Raw genomic sequence first — 21,249 nt, 5'->3', positions numbered from 1 at the left:
GAGTACTCTCAGCAGATAAACTTCAGCAGCTATCTATCCTTTCAGTGTTTGACTTGGTTGAAAAGCATTATCTGATCCAAGGTGCATCCTTCCAGGGTGACTCATATCTACTGAATTTGTATCCATGTGGGACTGGACTCTGAGCGTGCTTGATCAATGGTTACTTTTTAGTTCCTGAATGTATAATTGGGATAGAGGTACTGGTAGTTGATGTCACACCCCCATTGGGTCCTTGGTTTATCTGGTAAGGGCTACCATACTGAGGAAAGCCAAATAGAAACCTCTTAAAATGTCCCTCTCATGAAAGCCAAGGTGGTAAAGCAATAATCAATATCACTTTCTTGAGAGGGGGCTGATGTACAAATGAGGATCATCCTTAAGTATATGAAGAATGCAAGACTAGTGGTCCTTGTCATATATTTATTTAATTCATCAGTAAATGAAGGACTATTGTCTCAGATACTAGGAGACTTGTTAAAAAAGCCTTTAGCCATCAGTCTCTGTAGGTTTTGCCTAAATTCTAAGAGTGGGCCTCCTGTAGAACATAATCTAAAACATTTGTGGATAAGAAAATGCTGAGAATAGAGGTGTGTGTGTGTGTGTGTGTGTGTGTGTATTCATATATATATGAAATCCTTAATCTGATGTTCAAGGTACAAATTTATCCAAGTATATAAATATTTCTTTAATTATTTTAATAAAAATTGCATGGTATATATTAATGAAGTACAACTGTTTTAATAAATACGAACTCAAGTCAATGTGTCTGAAAAGCAGGTGTATTATTTTATCACCTGCCAATGACACTGAAAAGAGTGGAAAATATATTGGAAAAATATGTTTTAACATGTTAAAACCTAAAATAACATCACTGCTGCTATTAACTTGTACCTGGTAAACCAGGAAATCATAAGCAGGATGGTAACAAATACAGGCATACCTGGTTTAATTACTCTTTGCAGATATTGAGGGTTTTTTTTACGAATTGAATGTTTATGGCAACCCTGCAAGAGTGAATCTATGGGCGCCATTTTTGCAATTGCATCTGCTCACTTTGTGTGTCTGTGTCATATTTTGGTAATTCTCTATGGTGATCTGTGAACAGTGATCTTTCATGTTACTACTATAACTTGGTGAAGGCTTAGATGTTACTACTATAACTTGGTGAAGGCTTAGGATTTTTCAACAATAAAAATTTTTAAATTGTTATGTACTTTTTTTAGACATAATGCTATTGCACACTTAATAGACTGTAGTATAGTGTATACATAATGTTTACATGCACTGGGAAACCAAAAAATATTTGTGTGACTCACTTTATTATGATATTCACTTTATTGGGATGGTCTGGAACTGAACCTGTAGTATCTCCAAGGTATGCCTGTGTCATATTTGATTAGATAATTGGCACATTAAGGATGTACCATATTTATAAACTGACAAATATGAGAGACTGTGATAGATCCCATTTGTGGCACATCAAATAAAACAAATCCAGACTTAGATAAGGAAAAACTTTAGTCAAAAGCATCATTGTCATAAGGGGAGATGAGGAGGCCATTGCAGTAGGGTGAATGTCCGAACCATAAGATCTGCAAATGTCTCAAAGGGCAGGTGGAAAAGGGCTTTTCTTTTCTGGGACAAGCAAACAAGGCTAGAAAGAACCAGGTGGTGTGAAATAGCCGGTGTTATTGGACAGTTGATCAGGAAATATCTTTTCCTGAGATCAGCTGACTTTCAGGAGGGCCTTTAAGTGGAAGCTGTTATATCTTCTATTGCTCAAGGATAGACCAAAATTCTGGGACGTGGGGAGGAAAGAAGCTTAATGACAGTTCTAAGCCAGATATTTTGTCCAGATTGCTATGTAGGTACAAACAGTTCAGCTAATCATTTATGAGGCAAAGGATGCTGTAGTTTTGGGAGCATTTTAGCAAAAGTCACCTAGTTTCCTTGTCCTTTACTGACAAACTCAAGTTTGAAAATACACACACACACACACACACACACACACAAATATACACATTTTGTGTCATAAAAAAGGGAGAATTGGTTTTGGAAATATAATGATCTCAGCTGTGATTGAACCAAATCTTAGGATTCCTTTAAAAATTCACCAAGAAAAATTAAATTCATATGCGTAAGCTTAGTTGAGAGTCAACAATGTCATCATCCGTGTAATCCTTGCATCAACTTCTTCAGACAGATGAGAAATCATGTCTTTTTCCTTTCTCTTTCTCTCTCTCTCTCTCTCTCTCAACTAGCCATTTCTCTAATATACAGAGGTGTCTTACGTTATAGCAAACTCTTTCCTATACTCCACTAACAAGCCACTCATGACTATTTGTTTTTATTAATGTGAACTGCCTTAGTTCTTAACCAACCATGGTAAACGATTCATTTCCTTGCTTCTGCTTGATCAGTTGTTTTGTTTGTTTGTTTGTTTTTGCGGTACACGGGCCTCTCACTGTTGTGGCCTCTCCCATTGCGGAGCACAGGCTCCAGACGCGCAGGCTCAGCGGCCATGGCTCACGGGCCTAGCTGCTCCGCAGCATGTGGGATCTTCCCGGACTGGGGCACGAACCCATGTCCCCTGCATCGGCAGGTGGACTCTCAACAACTGCGCCACCAGGGAAGCCCAATCAGTGATGTTTCAACAATAATAACAACACATGTTTAATATTTACTATAGGTGCCAAATGCTATTCTAAGCAATTTGTATATATATATATATATATATATATATATATATATATATATATATACTAATTAAATCTTCACAAAAACTCTGTGAAACATTTACTCCCATCTATATTTTACAGATGAAGAAGTTAAGGTGCATAATTCATGGAAGGTCACTCAGTAATTGGTGAAACTCAAATTTTAAAATATGTAGATTGCACCAGAAGTTTTACCTATAACAGCTACACTACTGAGCACAAGTAAATATTATCTATTAAAGAAGAGATCAACACAGCACATGACAGTTTATCTTACTTTAAAACCTCAGGAAACCATAAATATGCTTTAAATATACCTTATTTCATACATGTCCTCAGTTCTCCTCTGCCTTCATTTCTAAGCCAAACATACATATCAAATATTCCATATAAAGGTAGTTAATTATTTTCTCCATAATGGTTACGTAGAATAACATGGATCTGGTATATTCCACATGCCACTAATTTATCAATTCTGTTATTATTTCCCTTCAATTTTGTCTTAAAATACAGTGAAATTCATTAACGTCTTTTATTAAATGTCTCTGAATCAATTTCTAGGACACACCATTTCCTAGAAAATTATTTAGTGTCAAGAGCAGCACCTCAGATAGTGAAGAATTTAGGACCTGGGATCTCTCTTAGTGTGCAGACATTATGAGATGGAAACGGCTGATGTCAAAATGACAAGAAATGTACGAAACACATTGAAAGTCAATGAAATGAAACATATGTCCCCAAACAAATATATCCTCTGAGATTATTTCTGATCATTTGAAAGTATGACATATGAATTTTGAACCATAGCTGTGAGCAAATAAAATATATATTTGAAAGACCCTGTTAAAATAGAAGTTACATAAAGACAGGAAAATCTAGGACATTGTAACTTTAATTAATATATTTAAATCATAAGTTAGAACCTTAAAACCCTAAAATTGAACCCTGTTCAACTTTTCTCTGACTTGCTTTGAAAAAATTTAAAATATCTGGATTTGGAAAATAATTGCCCTGTGTTCTAACTCATTTAGTTCTGTTGTGTTCAAATAACACACTTTGAATTATTTAAATCCTCTTAAATTTATTGAGACTCTTTTATTGCCCAACAGTTGGTCTACCATGGTGAATTAACCAAGTGCACTTGAAAAGAATGTATATATTATGTTCTTGTTCAATGTAGTGTTCTATAAATGCCAACTAAGTAAAAAAAAAAAAATTTCCCTATTATGCACTAAATGTTTTTGTCCCCCACCCCATTCATATGTTGAAGTGTTAAGCCCTAACATAATGATATTTGGAGATGGGGCTTTGTGGGATATAATCAGAGTTAGATTAAGTCATGAGAGTGACCTTTGTGATTGGATCAGTACCCTTATGAGAACCGGAAGATGGACTGCTCTTTCCTTGCCATGTGGGTATATGGCTATCTGCAAGCCAGCAAAAGAGCCTCACCAGACCCAGCCATGAAGCACTCACGTCTCAAATTTCTATTCTCCACAACTGTGAGAAAAATGTTTCTGTTATTTAAACCACCAACTCTGTAGTATTTTGTTATGGCAGCACAAACTAATATATTAGCCATCAAATAAATGTATATGCACTCTATCATGAAATAATGTAATCAACAGAATTAAAATAGATTAGAACTTGAGATGATTATATGTGATTATATACTTATATTTATTTGTATAGTTATATCTATACTCCTTTTATCCAATAGATGATTTATAATTCACAATTTTATAAAATACTTAGATAATTATATAATATACAGCATTTAATATATTCAGCAAGTATCTACAATATCATCAATACAGATTAGTAGAAATTCTTTCTGTTTCTATGAAACATAAACTGACAATACATTTTTATCGTTACGTGATGTATCAATTTCAATCCAGTTACATTGAAATTAGTAATATTTTCCATCTGATTTCTTGCCATAAGAATATCATTGCCAAAAAAAGTTGTATAGATATTCTAAGACAAAGCTAAGACAGAAATCTAAGATTCACACACACTATTGTAACATTTTTGGGCGAGTTACACAAAACCCATTTATCAATTTTCTAACCTTCAAAATGAAAAGTAAGTATAATTTTACCTCTTTCCTGGTGTATTAAGAAAGGATTAAAGGTAGATAATGAATATTTGTGATAATAATCAAGTTACTTCTACCATTTCTCTAACTGTTCCTTTCCTCTCTTTAGCTCAGTATTCAATGTTGCAGAGGTAAGCTTTCATATAGCAAGAATGCAATAGAGGAAAAAATAACTTTACTATAATCGATTATTGAAACAAATTATAATCATACATGAAATGACATCTTGAGCATTTGCATTTTACAGTCATAATGCCTTCCGCCTAGCTTCTCAGCTAGTATTGATAAATTTTAGAATGAGAAGATTTATGCTGATTTCTCAATGGAAGATAATGGGAAACAGTAATCCCCACTACTCAGATAATGTATTCAGAATGACACTGGAGCAGTGGAGTAATCCATGTTTCAGGATGTGTCTAGGTTTGTAGAGTGAAAGGAACTTAATGGAAAAGGGAAATCATGGAAAAAGAGATTTCCTTGTTTGTGGCTGAATAACATTCTATTGCATGTATACACTACATCTCTTTATCTGTCTATCCATTGATGGGCTCTTAGGTTATTTCCATTATCTCGGCTATTGCGAAGAAAGAGATTTATTCAAATGCTTGTAAAGTGTGGTAGGCTGAATAATGCTCTACCCAAGATGACAATGTTCTAATTACTGGAACTTGTGAATGTTAACTTATATGTCAAAAGGAACTTTGCAGATACAACTAATTTAAAGGTATTGAGATAAGGAGATTTTCTGGGTTTTCCAGGTGGATTTGATATAATCACAAAGGTCTTTATAAGAGGGAGACAGGAAATTAGAGTGAGTAGTAAGTGATGTGATGATGGAAGCAAGAGGTAGAAGAGATATAAGGAAAGGACCGGATTCAGATGTCCACTAGAAACTGGAAAAGGCTAAAACTAGAAAGCCTTATTCCTTGAAACCTTCAGAAAAAATGAAATAATGTCATTTGCAGCAACATGGATGGACATAGAGATTATCATAAGTGAAGTACGTCAAAGACAAATACCATATGATATCATTTATATGTGGAATCTAAAATGTGATACAAATGGACTTACTTACTAACTAGACATAGAAAACAAATTTGTGGTTACCAAAGAGGAAAAGGGTTGGGAGAGGGATAAATAAGGAGTTTGGGATTAGCAGATACAAACTACTATATATAATGATAAGGTCATACTGAAGAGCACAGGGACCTATATTCAATATCTTGTAATAACCTTTAGTGAAAAAGATGGCAAAGAATATATATATATTTATAGATAGGTAGATAGATAGAAAGAAATGAATCACTTTGCCATATACCAGAATCTAACACAACATTGTAAATCAAGTATACTTCAATTTTAAAAAGTTAGTAAAACTAGAATGAATATTAGAAAATTAGCAAAATATCATAGTTCCAAGAAGACATCTAAATTCTGTTTTTTGGCTTTTTTCATTTAAAACTTATATACATTTTTTGGCATTTTCTACAAGTCTGGCTACCATGGCATTTTGTTATTTATATAAAATTTAAATATTTAATTTTATCAGATAAAGTTATATTAACTAAAAATAAAAGAAAGAATGCAATTTTGACACTGCCTTGATTTTAGATGTCTGACCTCCAGAACTGTAAGAGAATAATATTTTGTTGTTTCAAGGTGCCAATTATCTGATAATGTGCAGAGTGGCAGCAGGAAACATACAGAAAGTTTACACGTTTTAATGTGTCCACAGTCTAACAATAACCATAATAATAATGATATGGTTTTGTTGAAATTTCTTTTCTGTGTGTAGTAGATTACAATAAAATATTTAAAAAGGAAAATAGCTAAAACAATTATGGTAAAAGTTGCAAGTTTGACAAAGTTTTGTTGTATCAAGTGTAGGGTTTATTACACAATGTTTTATTCTTTTCTATTATTTTCATGGAATATTATATATTAAATTCTGCAGTTATGTATCAAATGATATCTATTACTGAGGAAAATGGCAGGCTTCTGAAGAAAATAGGAGTAAGAATTTACATATATTTGTCAGGATCAAAAATACCTTTTTGAAGAATGACAGTTAAGTTGAAGGAAGAATGGGAACAATTTTCTTAAGCTAAAATGAATAAGAGAAATCCAATATTCATAGGGAGTCATGCAAAAAGCAAAGCATAACCGATATAAAAATGGACAGATTATCAAGGGCCAGATAACACTGGGCCTTGAAGCCTATAGTAAGATGTTTGAATGTATTTGAAATGTGTTTTGAAGTCACTGGTGAGTTTTAAACAGGAAGAAGAGAGATAACATGATTTATGTTCTATAATTTATTGAACCTGATATGTGCCCTGCCATGTGTGAAGTGACGTGAACCATGGACGAAATTTAGTAGTCTCTTGCAGCAGTCTAATTAAATGAAAATGGTGGTTGATTTAGGACTATGGCAATGATAAAATTGAAATCTGTGCACATGTGAAAAATTTGACAGGCTTTGCTGATGGATTAGATGTGGGACTGAGGGAATGGACCAGGAATAATCTGTCTCTGCTGAGAATCCTCTGTTTTTCTTTCTTTAATAAAAATATAAGTGAGACATTTTGGTTTATTGAGGTGTGTTTCACTTTGCATTAAAAAGCAGAAGAGTTATTTTTTTTTGTTTTTCTTTATTTTTTTCATTTAACTTGTTTATCATTTACTATATATTTTAACCAGAAATCTCTCATGTATTTTGCCCCTGTCATTAGTTCATTTCTAAAAAGTTTTTAATAAACAAATATTTTTCATTGACTACAATTCTCAAGAAGACATAAAAATAAATACAAGACTTGATCCCTGGCTAGAAGAACCATTCATCTTTGGTTAATGATTTGGTGGATCATTTGAAGACTTATTTTGATTGTAAAGTCAAATATTTTAATATATGAGTGGTATGTAATACATATATTAAAGCTATAACTCAATTTAATAACTTAAAATTTCCTGTTTTTTATCATTATTTTCTAGAGGATTCCTAGTTTCCTGTTAAAATTAAAACTTATTATTGGATTATTTAAAATGGCAGAAAACTGAAAATTAGAAAATGTTCAATGTAAACAAAAACTTTTATAAACTTTAAATAATACATATAAAATTTTTAGATATGACATATCTGTCACATTTCTATGACTTTTGTCTTTATGACATTATATTCACCAAAACTTTCTCTCCTAGTATTAACATGTATGTTGATTTCTTCAGCATTATGATGACAGATTTTTGTCAGTATTTTCTATATTTTTAAAGAAAAGCTAATCTTTCTGTCAGCTTCAATACCCATAAAATTAAATGAAGCAACAGTTTATAAATTAAAATATATTAATACAGGCTATTCATGGAAGTTCCTAGTTCACATTAGTGCTCTGGCTCATTTTCTGTGGGGAAAAATGAAACCAAAGGTAAAAGTGTAGTTAAAATGATAACCACAATTATGTAAAATAATTTTAAATGACTACAGATTAATTATTTCATGAATATCATTACTGTGTCAGTAGGTTGAACACAAATCTGACATTTATTTCAAACATTTTGAAAAATTTGATTGAAAATTCTTAAAGTAACTGTGCTTGATAATACTGGACTGAGAAATGATGTTGCAATCTAAAATATAATTTTCCCTACTTTACTACAGGTGGCTCTGCCAATGAGAAATTAAAAATAAAGGTATAGCAAAGCTGTGCATGCTCATTTCTCCCACACAAAAAGCAGGTGCTGCCTTTAGTCTGTTAATCCGTGCTGAGCTAGGCCAACCAGGAGCATTACTTGGAGATGACCACATCTAGAACATAATTGTAACAGCCTATATTTATATAACAAGAAGTGTGTTAACTTCTTGCTGAGGTTTATCCAAATATATGGATAGATGGATAGATAGATAGATAGATAGACAGATAGACAGAAATGATATCAAGTCATTAACATTCACTTAATGTTCCTAAGCAGAACACCATTTCCTCTCACAAAGGGTAACCAGAATAGATGAGTTTCATGAATTTTCAAAAATATTTTCTACAAGTGGAATCACACAATACATGTTCTTTTATGTCTGGCTTCCTTTGTTCACTATTAACCTTGTGAAATTCATTCATCTTTGTGCTAATTCTCTGATTCCTGTTGCTCTATACTATTCCAGGGTGTGAATATGCCACTCATTATTTGTCCATTCTACTACTGGTAGGCATTTGGGGAGGCATAAGTTATTTTCCATTATAAATTGTCATATTTGAATGATTCTAGAACCTAGCTTTTGGTGATTATATGAATATAAATCTAGAAGCATAACAGTTTCAGTATAGAGTATATCTAAGTATTATTTTGGTAGATGAATCCAGAAACATTTTTCAAAGTGACTATAACAATTTGCTCTTCTACCGAACAGTGTATGAAAGTCCTGGTTGTTGTACATTCCTGTCACACATATTTCCATCTTTTAGTTTTAGACATGCTGGTGGATCTATAATGCTACTCATTGTGGTTACATTTTTCATTTATTTATAACATTTTCAGCATTTTTGATGTGCTATTATCATTTTGAGATGTAATTTTGGAAAACACTCACAACTTTTAAAGTGTTTCTATTTTATTGTCTCAATTTTCTTATTGATTAGTAAAGGTTCTTTATATCTGTGGATATTAGTCATTTGTCAGAATAATGTATTGCCGGTAAGTCTTTCCATTATGTCAATAGTTTTTCAGTCTTTTATTGGTATCATTTGTGAACTGAAGTTCTTAATTTTAATACAGTTCAATTTATAGTTTTTATTGTTTTATGGGTAGTACATTTTTCGGTCCTATTCAAGAAATTATTGTATGTGCTAATGTCATCAAGATGTTCTACGTATTCTGAGGTTTGTTTGTTTGTTTTTCCTTTTCAACTGGAAGTCAACTGAAATTGTTGTTGTGTATATGGTATAAAGTAAGGGCTAAGATTTTTTTTTCATATAAATATACAACTGAATTGTTACCATTATGGGAAGAGCATTATTGTCTCTTTGATGGTATTACATTTGCCCTAATCAGGTGGCCATTTATAAGCAATTGTGTTTCTGTAATCTGTCTGCTATTACATTTGTCATTTTGGCTAAACTTACAACAATATCATATTCTTTTAATTAATATAGTTTGATGGCAGATACTGATGTCTGATAGTCCAGCTTCTATTCATCTTCACAATTGCTCTGACCATTCTTAGGTCTTTATTAATATATGTTAATGATGTTTTGTAGTTTTCTGTGATGAAGTCCTAGACATTTTTATTAATTATTTTCACAATTATTTGTTAAATTTAATAATATCATAAAATGTAACATAAAGTTTTAATTTTAATATTAATGACCTATTACCTTTTATATATTGCTGGGTTTACTGGCTAATATACTATTTTTATAATCTTTCCCCTATGGTAATCCCTTTCTTTTCAGTATTTTTGTGATGGTTATAATTAAAGAACAGAATGATCATAATTTATATTGACTAGTAACAAATACTTTTGAAAATTTGAATATAGCTAAAAATTGAGAAAAAAATTAAAATGTAAAATAATTCTAATTGTAAATATATAATGATATTAGAATAAAACATATAGACATATGATATTGAAAAGCAATTGAGGTTTAAAATTTCAAATTGAATAGACATAAAGCATGAAATGTCTAAGTTTAATACAGCTAGAAAAAATTTCTGGGGAAACTTGTAAACTCAGCAAAATATTAATATTTTATTTATGAACATGAGGATAATTTAAAGGAAAAAGTCAAATACTCTACTATAATCAGATTTAGCCAGCCTCCTTTATCATGACTTATAATTTCAGTTTCATAACTTAGAGTTTTTAGAAATACAATTCTATTTGAATTCAGTTTATATTGTAAACAATTACCTAGTTAAATAACTTACTCACCACTTATAACTCTCTCCTTGATTTGTGACTATTGTGTTAACTGGGATTATATTAATACAATGTAATATATTATATTTTCTGAGAAAGTATTAATTTGTATCACAAGTCTGGCTTGGGAAACAGATTTATAGTCCATTTTTCCTTTGGGTCCTTTCTCTCTCTCTCTCTCTCTCTCCTCTTTCACAGGCACACACACACACACACACACAGACACACTCATAAACAGACCCACACACAGAGAGAAGGTCATGTGCACAATTCTACCCATCTAGCCCCCCACCCTAGGCAAAGAAGAAACTTTTTCTAGTCTTATAATAAATTTTCCATATCCATATTTCCTCATTAACTTTTTCTTATACTCCTTTGAACCATGCTACCTTCTGATGCATATACCTTAAAAATTTGATAAACTTTATTTTTTATAAATGTTTTAGATTTACAGGAAATAAATACAGAAAATAGTACCAAGAATTTTCTCATGCCCAATTGTTTCCCCAATTATTGATATCTTATATTAGTATGGTACATTTTTATGATTAATAGATCAATATATATATATATTACATTAATTAAAGTTCATAGCAACTCTATTCATATTTCCTCAGTTTTTCCATAATGCTTTTTTTTCTAAAGAGTTCCATTCAGGATACCATGTTCCATTTAGCTTTTATGTATCCTTAGGCTCCTCATGGTTGTGAGAGTTTCTCAGACTTCCCTTGTTTTTGATGAGTTTGAGAGTTCTGAAGAGTATTGGTCATATATTTTGTAGAGTGTCCCTCTATTAAAGTTTGTCTGGTGTCTTTCTTGTTATTGGTCTGGGTGAGTATATTTTTGGGAGGAAGACCCCAGTGGAAAGTGCATTCTTATCATAACATGTGTAGGACACATACTATCAATATGACTTACTACTGTTGATGTAAACCTTGATTACTTGGTTGAGGTACTATTTTTCCCTTTTATTCCTTCCTTGCATACTGTACTGTTTGGAAAGTCCCTGTGAATAGCTCACTCTTAATGAATGGGCTGTTTGTTACCTCTCATTAAGGGTAGACTACATAAAGTATATTTGAAATTATTTTGCATGAGATTTGTCTCTTCTTCCACAGTTATTTATTCAATCATTTATTTTATGAGGGATATTTAATTTATACTTTGGGTTATAATGCAATGCTCTTTTATTTATTTTATTTCTCAAATGGTTCTGTACATGGCTGTTGGAAATATTTTATTTAGCTGATTTATCCTTTCGACATACTCCCATCAATATAGGTTTATGTTTGTTCTCTTGTTTTACTTTTAGTACTTTTTTTAACTTCCTAGCACTGCAAGATGTTCCAGACTCTTGTATATTCCTTGCTTCAGTCATAGAACCAGTGATTTCTCTTAGGAACTCTGGTTCCTTTTATTGGAGAATGGTATTAGAAATCAACATCTAGATTCTAGGTGTGATCATTGTTACTGATGGCTCATTTTAGGCAACCTCATCTAACAAAAAGAGAAATACATATATGTATATACTAAACTGTATATAAACAAATATGTGTAACTTTTCTGTGTATAATCATCTGTAATTAAGGAAAAACTTTGTTTCACTGATGTTTTCACATTTAATCCATTTTTAAAAAATGGATCGTTTTAGCCTCCTTCCCTTGAGGATCTGTAAGTTTCCACTCCCAAAGTGAGAAAGGGTATTCCTACTATCTGGTATCCATATAATTGTTTAATTCCAGTATACATGTGTGGGATTATTTAAAGAAACCTCAGCTAAAACTGGACTTAGGACAGACCTGTAAGGGGAGCTCTCATACCCTGTCATCATCATAAATTGATCCAAATAGGAAGAGATATACATCTATATCTCCAACAGGAAGGTGCCTCTATTTTACTATCCAGCAGGAAGAAAATTACTTCTCTCAGCCCCAGGAGAGTCTAGCCAATCAGAGACTGTAACAGCCCAACCAACCAGAAACCTCCATACTTTGGACTCCCAGTTTCCTCCAATAGACTGCTTGGTTGTCACTGCTCTGTCTAACTCTTACCCTTTTCCCTATAAAGGCAAATCCCCCTTCTTTGTTCTCAGTATTTGCCAGTGGTCTGCCTTAGCTTGCATTTCCTGAATTGCAATTCTTCTGGCTATTCTGGCCTAAACCCTCTTTTGCTGGTAAAATAACTGGCTATTATATTATTAAAGTTGACACATATATAGCACTATCAGAATTGTTACCCACACCCCTAGAGAAAGCAACTTTATAAACTAGTTTACAATGCATATGTATGTTTCCTTCTACCTTCAGTCTTATAGGCTCCACTCATTTCCAGAATTACTTAGATGACCACCTTTTTCCCCACAATGACCTTATTGTGGTTGTTTTCATGCATTTGCAATACAGTTAAATTCTCTCAACATAGTTTGCATTACTTCCTGAGATTCCCCTCCCTCATAAATGACTAAAACAAAAACAAAAACAAAAACAAAAAACTGGCATACAATAGGGTGCTCTTTCTGCTGTAAAATCCTATTGATTTTGAAAAATACATAATATCATGTATCCACCATCACAGTATCATAAAGACTATTTCTACCACCCTAAATCTCCTGTGCTTCACTTATTCATTCCTCTTCCCTTCCACTCCACTGGAAACCTTCAGTCTTTTTACTGTTTCTATAGTTTTGCTTTGCCCAAAATACTATATAATTGGACTCATACAATATGTAGACTTTTCATGCTAGCTTTTTCCACTTAGCAATATGCTTCTAAGATTCCTCCATATATTTTTTGAATTGATAGCTCACTCATTTTATCACTGAATATTATATAATTTGTATGTACCAGTTTGTTTATTCAGCTATTGTGGATATCTTGTTTAATTTCAGTTTTGGAATTATGAATTAAGTTGCTGTAAACATTCCTGTATAGGATTTCAAGTCAGATGTGTAAATACCTAGGAGTATGAATGCTGGCTTGTATGGTAAGTACAAGTTTAACTTTGTAAAAAATCCCCAAACTGTCTTCCAAATTGGAATTATTTTATATTTCCACCAGTAATGAATGCAAATTCTTGTCACTCCACATTCTCATCAACAATTAGTATTGTGTGTGTTTTTTTAATCTAACAATTGTAATGGGTGTTTAGTGGCATTTTATTGCTGCTTTAAGTTACAATTCCCCAATGGTGAATAAGTTTGAGCATCTTTTCATATGCTTGTTTTTCATCTGTACATTAGGATCTTATGGGAACATTTTCCCTAGTTTCTCACCATTAAATTTGTTAGCTGTTAGATTTCTGTAGATGTTCTTCACCAAGTTGAAGATGTTCTTCTGTATTCATCATTTGCTGAACATTTTTTATTATAATTGGATGGTGCATTTTGTTAAATGCTTTTTGTGACCATATGATTTCTCTTCTTTATCCCATTGATAAGGCCAAATACACTGATCATTTTTTCAATGTGTGACCAGACTTGAATACCTGGAATAAATCCCATGTTGTTATGGTATAAATTTAAGTTTGCACATTGTTAGATCAGTTCTCCTAATATTTTGTTGAGGTATGTTTTTTCTGTTGTTCGTGTTTGGTTTTTCATTTATTGCATTTTGCATTTATTTTTTTCTGTTTGTATTTTTGTTTATTTCTTTTTCATCTGTGTTCATGAGAGATATTGGTTTGTACTTTTTCTTTCTTGTAATATCTTTATTTGATTTTGATAGTAGGGCAAGGCTGGCCTTATAGAGTGATTTAGGAATTATTTCCTCTATTTCTATTTGGAAGAGATTGTGTGGAATTGGTATCATTTATTTATCTATGCCTTTTGAACAAAACAAAGATTTATGTTTCTGTTCTGAGTATGCTCCTTTCTATGGCAGTGTTTACCACCTGGAATCTCTGCCAGATGGCTAGATTATATTAAGGAAAAATTAGTTTTGTTTTGTCCATCATTATTTACATTTTAAAATATATTTTTTGACTCCTCACCAAATGAAAACATCTATATATTTTATAAATCCATTAATATAGGCTTTTCTTGTTTATTACTATATCCTCAATGAGTAGCTCAGTGTATAGTAGATACTGAGAAACTAGTTGCTGTCTCATCATGGAACACACACAAAGGCATTTAGTAAAATGTCTTAAGAACTAAAAATCAAGTACATCACTTAGCACAAAAGGAATAATTTTATGACTTTTTAATGTTTAATAAAAGCAGTAGGAGATTACTACTTGCAGACAGATGAGGCATAGTGAAATATCTTATTTGAATTTGCCTCCTGCAAGTGAACAGGCTGAGAAAATTATGGAACTGAATTTCTCCCATATCCTATGGTGTCTAAACAGCTATACATCTTTTTAAGATATCCCTTGTGTGAACTAGGTCATTGAAAATGATAGGTGCACATTGGCATATTAACACTATAAGAAGAGCACAGTTCGCAAATTGTTAAAATCCTCACTGTCATACAAATAGATAATGAGCATGTGTCAATGTCACATTCAACTCATAAATGAGGGAACTAGCAGGATGGCATAGCTTATTAAAATTGGATATGAGGAACTAGGACTTATATAGTCAATGTGGAGAGAAATGCTGAAATATGATTGCTAGTTTCAAGAACTGTGAAGAGTCTAATAATTTTGTCTTACTTGCAAGCTAACATCTTAGCTTTGCTACAGTTTCATGGATACTTATAGAACACATGAGAGTCTCTGGTCAAAGACAGAGGACAGTTAATTACTCACAGAAATATCAGGAATCAGAATAAAGCATTTTTAAAAAAAATTCTATGAGCTCCATTACCAACACAAGGCAATATGATAAAAGTTGGATGTGTCAAAGAAAAATAGCACTAGGTAGGTTTAACAGGCAAGGCAGACTTTTTTCAGACTATTGTAAAAGGGGTAGAAAAAATGAATTCCAGGCACAATCTCCATATGGGAGCCAGAGGTTTTCTTCTTTGCAATCTTTCCTGAGGAGCCAAAATAACATCTTTGCTCAATCCCAAGACAAGGTGTCGGGAAAAATAGCAAGTCTACTGCAATAAGGGAGAAAGATTGAACTCTATTCCACTGAAAGAAAAAGGATGAGAGTTTTTAAGTGCTGTGGTAAGTTGGTGGAAAAGCACTTCAGGACATTACCTGGGAGGTGGCAATGTGATGAGGCCAACTCTGTTTGTTAATTGGTGTTTTCTAAATCAGCCTCCTACCCTTCCACAGTGACTGGGGAGATAGGGGGTCTATCTTTCTGATTATTCCATTTTCAAAAGGATGGCTCCTAGGTCCTTGAGAAAGATGGTTGTAAACCTGGAAAAAGACTAGAAGATTTACATTTCAATGGGGCAAAGAAGAGTTTTCTAAAGTAAATTCTCTAAGAAAAGGGAGATCTAGGGCCTAGAGTCTGGAAGAAGACTGTCTAAAGTTTAGCCAAGCTGAGGGTCACCTTAAGGCAGTCTTAGATCCACACAGTGGGTTACATGACAGAGAATTTTGATATAGAGATCCCCAATCTTTTGATAATGGGCAATAATCATGCCTGCTCTTTGCTACAGAGGGAGACACCATCATTACCTTTCAAAATTGTTAATAAACAATCCCTTTCACTTTATTCCAGAAAAAGACACTATCTCTGTCTTCCAATCTGTGTGATATAAAACTCCCTGGAAAAAAGAATCTGCCACAAAGGGTGCCTTCCTCTCAAAGTGTGTAGAAATTGGGAAAGACTAGATGGATAATAATCTTCCAAAGCTAATTTAGATACAAACCTGGATAATGTGCAACAGACAACAGAAACCTAATGTCTTGGTATCTTCTATGTTAGACAGGAAAAAAAAAAAGTAAACATATTAAACCTTCTTAAATTAACCTTTCTCTCTCTCAATAGTTTAAAACTCATACCCTATAGTAAGTATTGAAAAAAAAAGTTACATTTCTTGAGAATCAGATGACCCTTTGCTGGACTTAATAGAAAATGCTGAAGAATAATGAAAGGGTCACACATTAATATATTTGCCTTTTTCCCACCCAGATTTAGTTTATCCTCAACAATGAAACCTGTGATCTTAATAATACCTAAGCATTATTCCTGATCACAAATAAAGTGCGTTTGTTGTGTTCTTGTGCTAATATCATTTAAAATATTTCTGACTTTACCTTTTCTTCACACCATTTTAATGGGTAGTGAAAATTAGACATAGATTCAATTAATATCATACATGTGCAATTAAAATTACCAACAATAATTCTACAAAAACTTATAATATTACACTAATTCAGCAGTGTCTACTTAAGGTAGTCTGTGAATTTAAGCAATATATTGTGTCTATTCTATTGTATCTGACTAATTCATTTACATATATGCAAAAAGTTGTGTTAATTAATATGCTTTGTATTATCAGTAAGTATAAAGTCAACGGATATTAAGGATGCAAGGTTAACTTCTATCTTGTGGCTTTACAAAGCCATGATTTATATTTGTACCAACTCTAAGTCTGGGGCTCCACTAGCAATAGAGCACGGTGGTAAAAATGAGGATGTGTCCTTTAAACATATGTAAATAACCATATTGTCATGAAAATAAAGAGCCTGAGGGAAAGCTTTGTGTGTATTATTGGTCACTATTCTGAGGTGTTGGCAGATAAGGCCAGTAAATTAATTCTATAGAGTCATTTCTTTATATCCCTAAATGTTTTTTTTTTAATCTTATAATCTGCATTAAGATTTCCCACAGCCACATTTCATGAATCCTGAGATATTTGTTAAAATGGGATGCTATCCAAAGAAGATTTTACTCCAGTTTTCTGTTTCTATTATCTGATAAATTGAGGTAAAATATAGAAAACAAATATTTTTTTTCCCCAAATGTTCATGAGAAAATAGTGTATTGAAAATTTATCTCATCTTTTCTTGGGTCTTTGCTTCCAAGATGGCCAAAAAAAAAAAAAAAAGAAAAGAAAAGAAAAGAAAAAGAACAACAGCCATGTGAGAAAGCACCTCTGCCTGCCCAAGGAAAGGTCATTAAGTTCATCATTTGAAACATAGTAGAGGCCACAGCCATCTGGGATATTCCAAAATGAGTATCACTGATGCCTGTGTGCTTCCCAAGCTGTTTGTGATGCTACATTACTATATGAGTTCATTCACAGCAAGGTAGTCAGGAACCAACACCTCACCCCACCTTAGACCTTCAGGTACTGCCCCACAACTTCTGCCAAAGACCTTTGTAAGGAGTTGAGTACTTAAAGACTGAAGAAAAACTACCCTCTGGGAAAAAATATAATGAAACTTATACTTTATAGCAGAAAAAGGAACCACATTTCAAAATAAATGATCACCGACAATTTCCCTAAGGAGTTTCATTCATTCCTATATGATTAATCCAAATCCACTGGATTTTGTATCTTGATTCTGCTTTCACAAAGTCATCTGCTTTTGGAAAAGAGTCCTGTAGGTCTTGAGAAGCTCTTTTGCCCCTTTTCTGTTCTCCCATTTATGTTCCCCTCTAAGTTTAAAAGAACCTAATTATAGGAATGAGATCGCTAATCAATTGAAACTAACTCCTGACTTATGCTCTCCTGAATGCACACCATGCCTTGTCTAAACTGTTGATTGTTTTCCTAGATAAAAAGAAATAAGAATGAAGAATTAAGCAGTTAAAAAATGACTAGCTCTGTACCCCTAACCACCCCCTTAGCAATCCTGCAGACAGGTCATGTAGGCAAGATAACATCTGAAGAGAGTCAGCCAGTCTGCACTCAGTGGAGAATGATGCAGAACCCAAACTCCTGCCTCAATGATACACTAAGATTCTCACCCCCGCACCAGTTTTTCCTTTTAAAAACTGTCATGGCTGAGCAGAATCTTTGTAGTTGCTGTCTCGACATGAGTCCACCACCTCATCAGATCTCTAGCTTTCTGATTAAAGCACTTTTCCTTTCTACTGACACTTGCCTCTCAAATTCTTGGTTTATGAGTGGCAGGCAGCCTAACATGGGTTCAGTAACGATGCCAGAAATCTGGTTTTTGCAATATTAATAATCAAAGGTACTTGCTATAGTACTTTTCTCTGAAATTCTCTTTTGATATTTCCCCCCGTGGAAACCCCAATTCAGAAGGTAAAGTGATACAACATGACAGGAGAACAGAAACAACCTGTTTATGGAAAGAAAAAAAAAAGTGACTGGTTGTTATTATTATTTTCAGATCAACTCTTAATATCAGTTTAGAGAAAATGGACTCCCATGTTGATATAATAAATAACAATTTTTAAATTATTTGGTAGATAGATACAGTGAGGCCCTTACCAAATCTCCTGGGTCTGTTAGTTAAAACTAACATATATGTTATATATATATATATATATATATATATATATATATATATATATATATATATATAAAATATATTCTTAACATCATTTTTATTGGTATAAAATTGATGAGCTTTGTAGGATGAGTTTCTCTTTTTTTACTGATACCTTTTATCCCATTATGGCTTAAATAAACAGTGTGGCTAAATAAGAATTAGAAAATATACCTACATCTTTCTAAGTTTCTTCTTGCTTCTGTGTACCAAGCTAGGGTTTACAAGTTGAAGAACAAGCCTTTCATATTTTGGCCGCTTTGGAGAACAAAGATTACTTTTAGTGTTAAAAACACCTCCACCTCAGCAGTTTTACTTTCCTAAATGTAGAGTGAGGCAAAAGAAACAACATAAAAAGTGGAGCGCAGGTGAATGGTTTGGCTTAGTAGCCTCATTAAAATAACATCAGCTCTTGCAGACATGAGAAACTTCTGTTCATATTTTTCAAAAAAGTACTTTAAAAGCATGATAAATATAAACTTAAAGTCATTAGGCTTTTGGAATAAGATATTATAATGAGAAAAGAAACTTCTAAATGGGCAGATTATACAGAATGTAAATAATGACTTTTTAAAAACTGTGGTAAAATATACATAATGAAATTTACCATCTTAACCATTTTTAAGTGCATTGTTCAGTAGTGTTATGTATATTCATATAATTGTGAAACAGATCACCAGAGCTTTTTCATCCTGCAAATCTGAAACTCATGCTCATTAAATGATAGCTACCCATTCCCAGCTACCCCCATCCCCTGGCAATCACCATTCAACCTTTTGTCTCTGAATTTGGTCACTCTCGATACCTCATATAAGTGAAATCATACAGTATTTTTCCTTTTGTGAATGGCTTAATTCACTTAGTCTAATGTCTGCAAGGTCATATATGTTGTCGTGTGTGTTATAGTTTCCTTTCTTTTAAATCTGAATAATATTCCACTGTATGAATATACCATATTGTGTTTATCCATTCATCTGTTGATGAACACTTAAGTTGCTTTAAACTTTTGCTATTGTGAATAATGCTGCTATGATCATGGGTGTACAAATATTTCTTCAAAACCCTGCTTTCAATTCTTTTTGTGTACACCCATAAGTGGGATTGCTAGATCATATGGTAGTTCTATTTTTAATTTTTGAGGAACCACTATAGTGTCTTACATAGCAGCTGCACCATTTCCCATTCCCACCGACAGAGCATAAGTGTTCCAATTTCTCCAAATCCTAGCCAACCCTTGTTAATTTGCTGTCATTTTTTAAATAGTGGCTATCCTAATAGTTGTGAGGTGGTATTTCAATGAGGCAATAATAATACTTATTATTACCATTTATTAGCAGTAGACTAAATATTCAAAGCCAAGTTCAAACTGCTTATCCTCTTCTTTCTATTATACATACAATTTTTTAAATTATTAATTTTAATAAGCTTTTAAATTGGTATTTTAAACATACACATACATAAGTGCATACAAATATAAGTGCATATACAAATACATACATATACACACACAAATATTTGTAGTTAGAAGGCAATGTTATTTAAAGCTTAGTTTCAAAATCAAATTGACCTTACACTTATCGTACAAGGACAGGCATTCACTTCAATACATGTACTATCTATAAAAGGAAGCAAAGATCCTTCTCCATGATCTATTATTCTTTTTTTTTATGATTTTAAGTTTCTTTAAATGTTTTTCACCAAACCAAAGGTGATTTGTTAATTAACTCATTTCAAATATTAACCCAAGATTTTAAAGCGATTAAAGGATCTAGGAAATCTTATTTAAGTTTACATTTTACAGCATCATGATTCTTCTATATGTTTGTCATAGGAATAACTATGACAAATTTTGCATAAACAGCTCTTGAAGTAGTTAAGTTAACCAGAAATAATCAGTTTGATATAGACATTGATTTTTGTAAGTCAATTTATTTGAACACATATGTTTACATTCTCATGACTTTAAATGTTTTGTGGAAACACTGATAACTTTTCTGACCCATTAATTCAATGTAAGAAAACTGTAGGAAGTTCAGAACAATTAGGTTTTTCATTAGGAAATAATCTCAAAACCTATATAAAATTAAATTTACATAGCATTATATACTAAACTCTGAAGAAAAATACATTTAGTGCAATTTTAAACAAAATTTTCA

This window comes from Globicephala melas, chromosome 18 (genome assembly GCF_963455315.2).
Source record: "Globicephala melas chromosome 18, mGloMel1.2, whole genome shotgun sequence".
Lineage (NCBI taxonomy): Eukaryota > Metazoa > Chordata > Mammalia > Artiodactyla > Delphinidae > Globicephala > Globicephala melas.
This window is presented reverse-complemented; position numbering follows the sequence as displayed.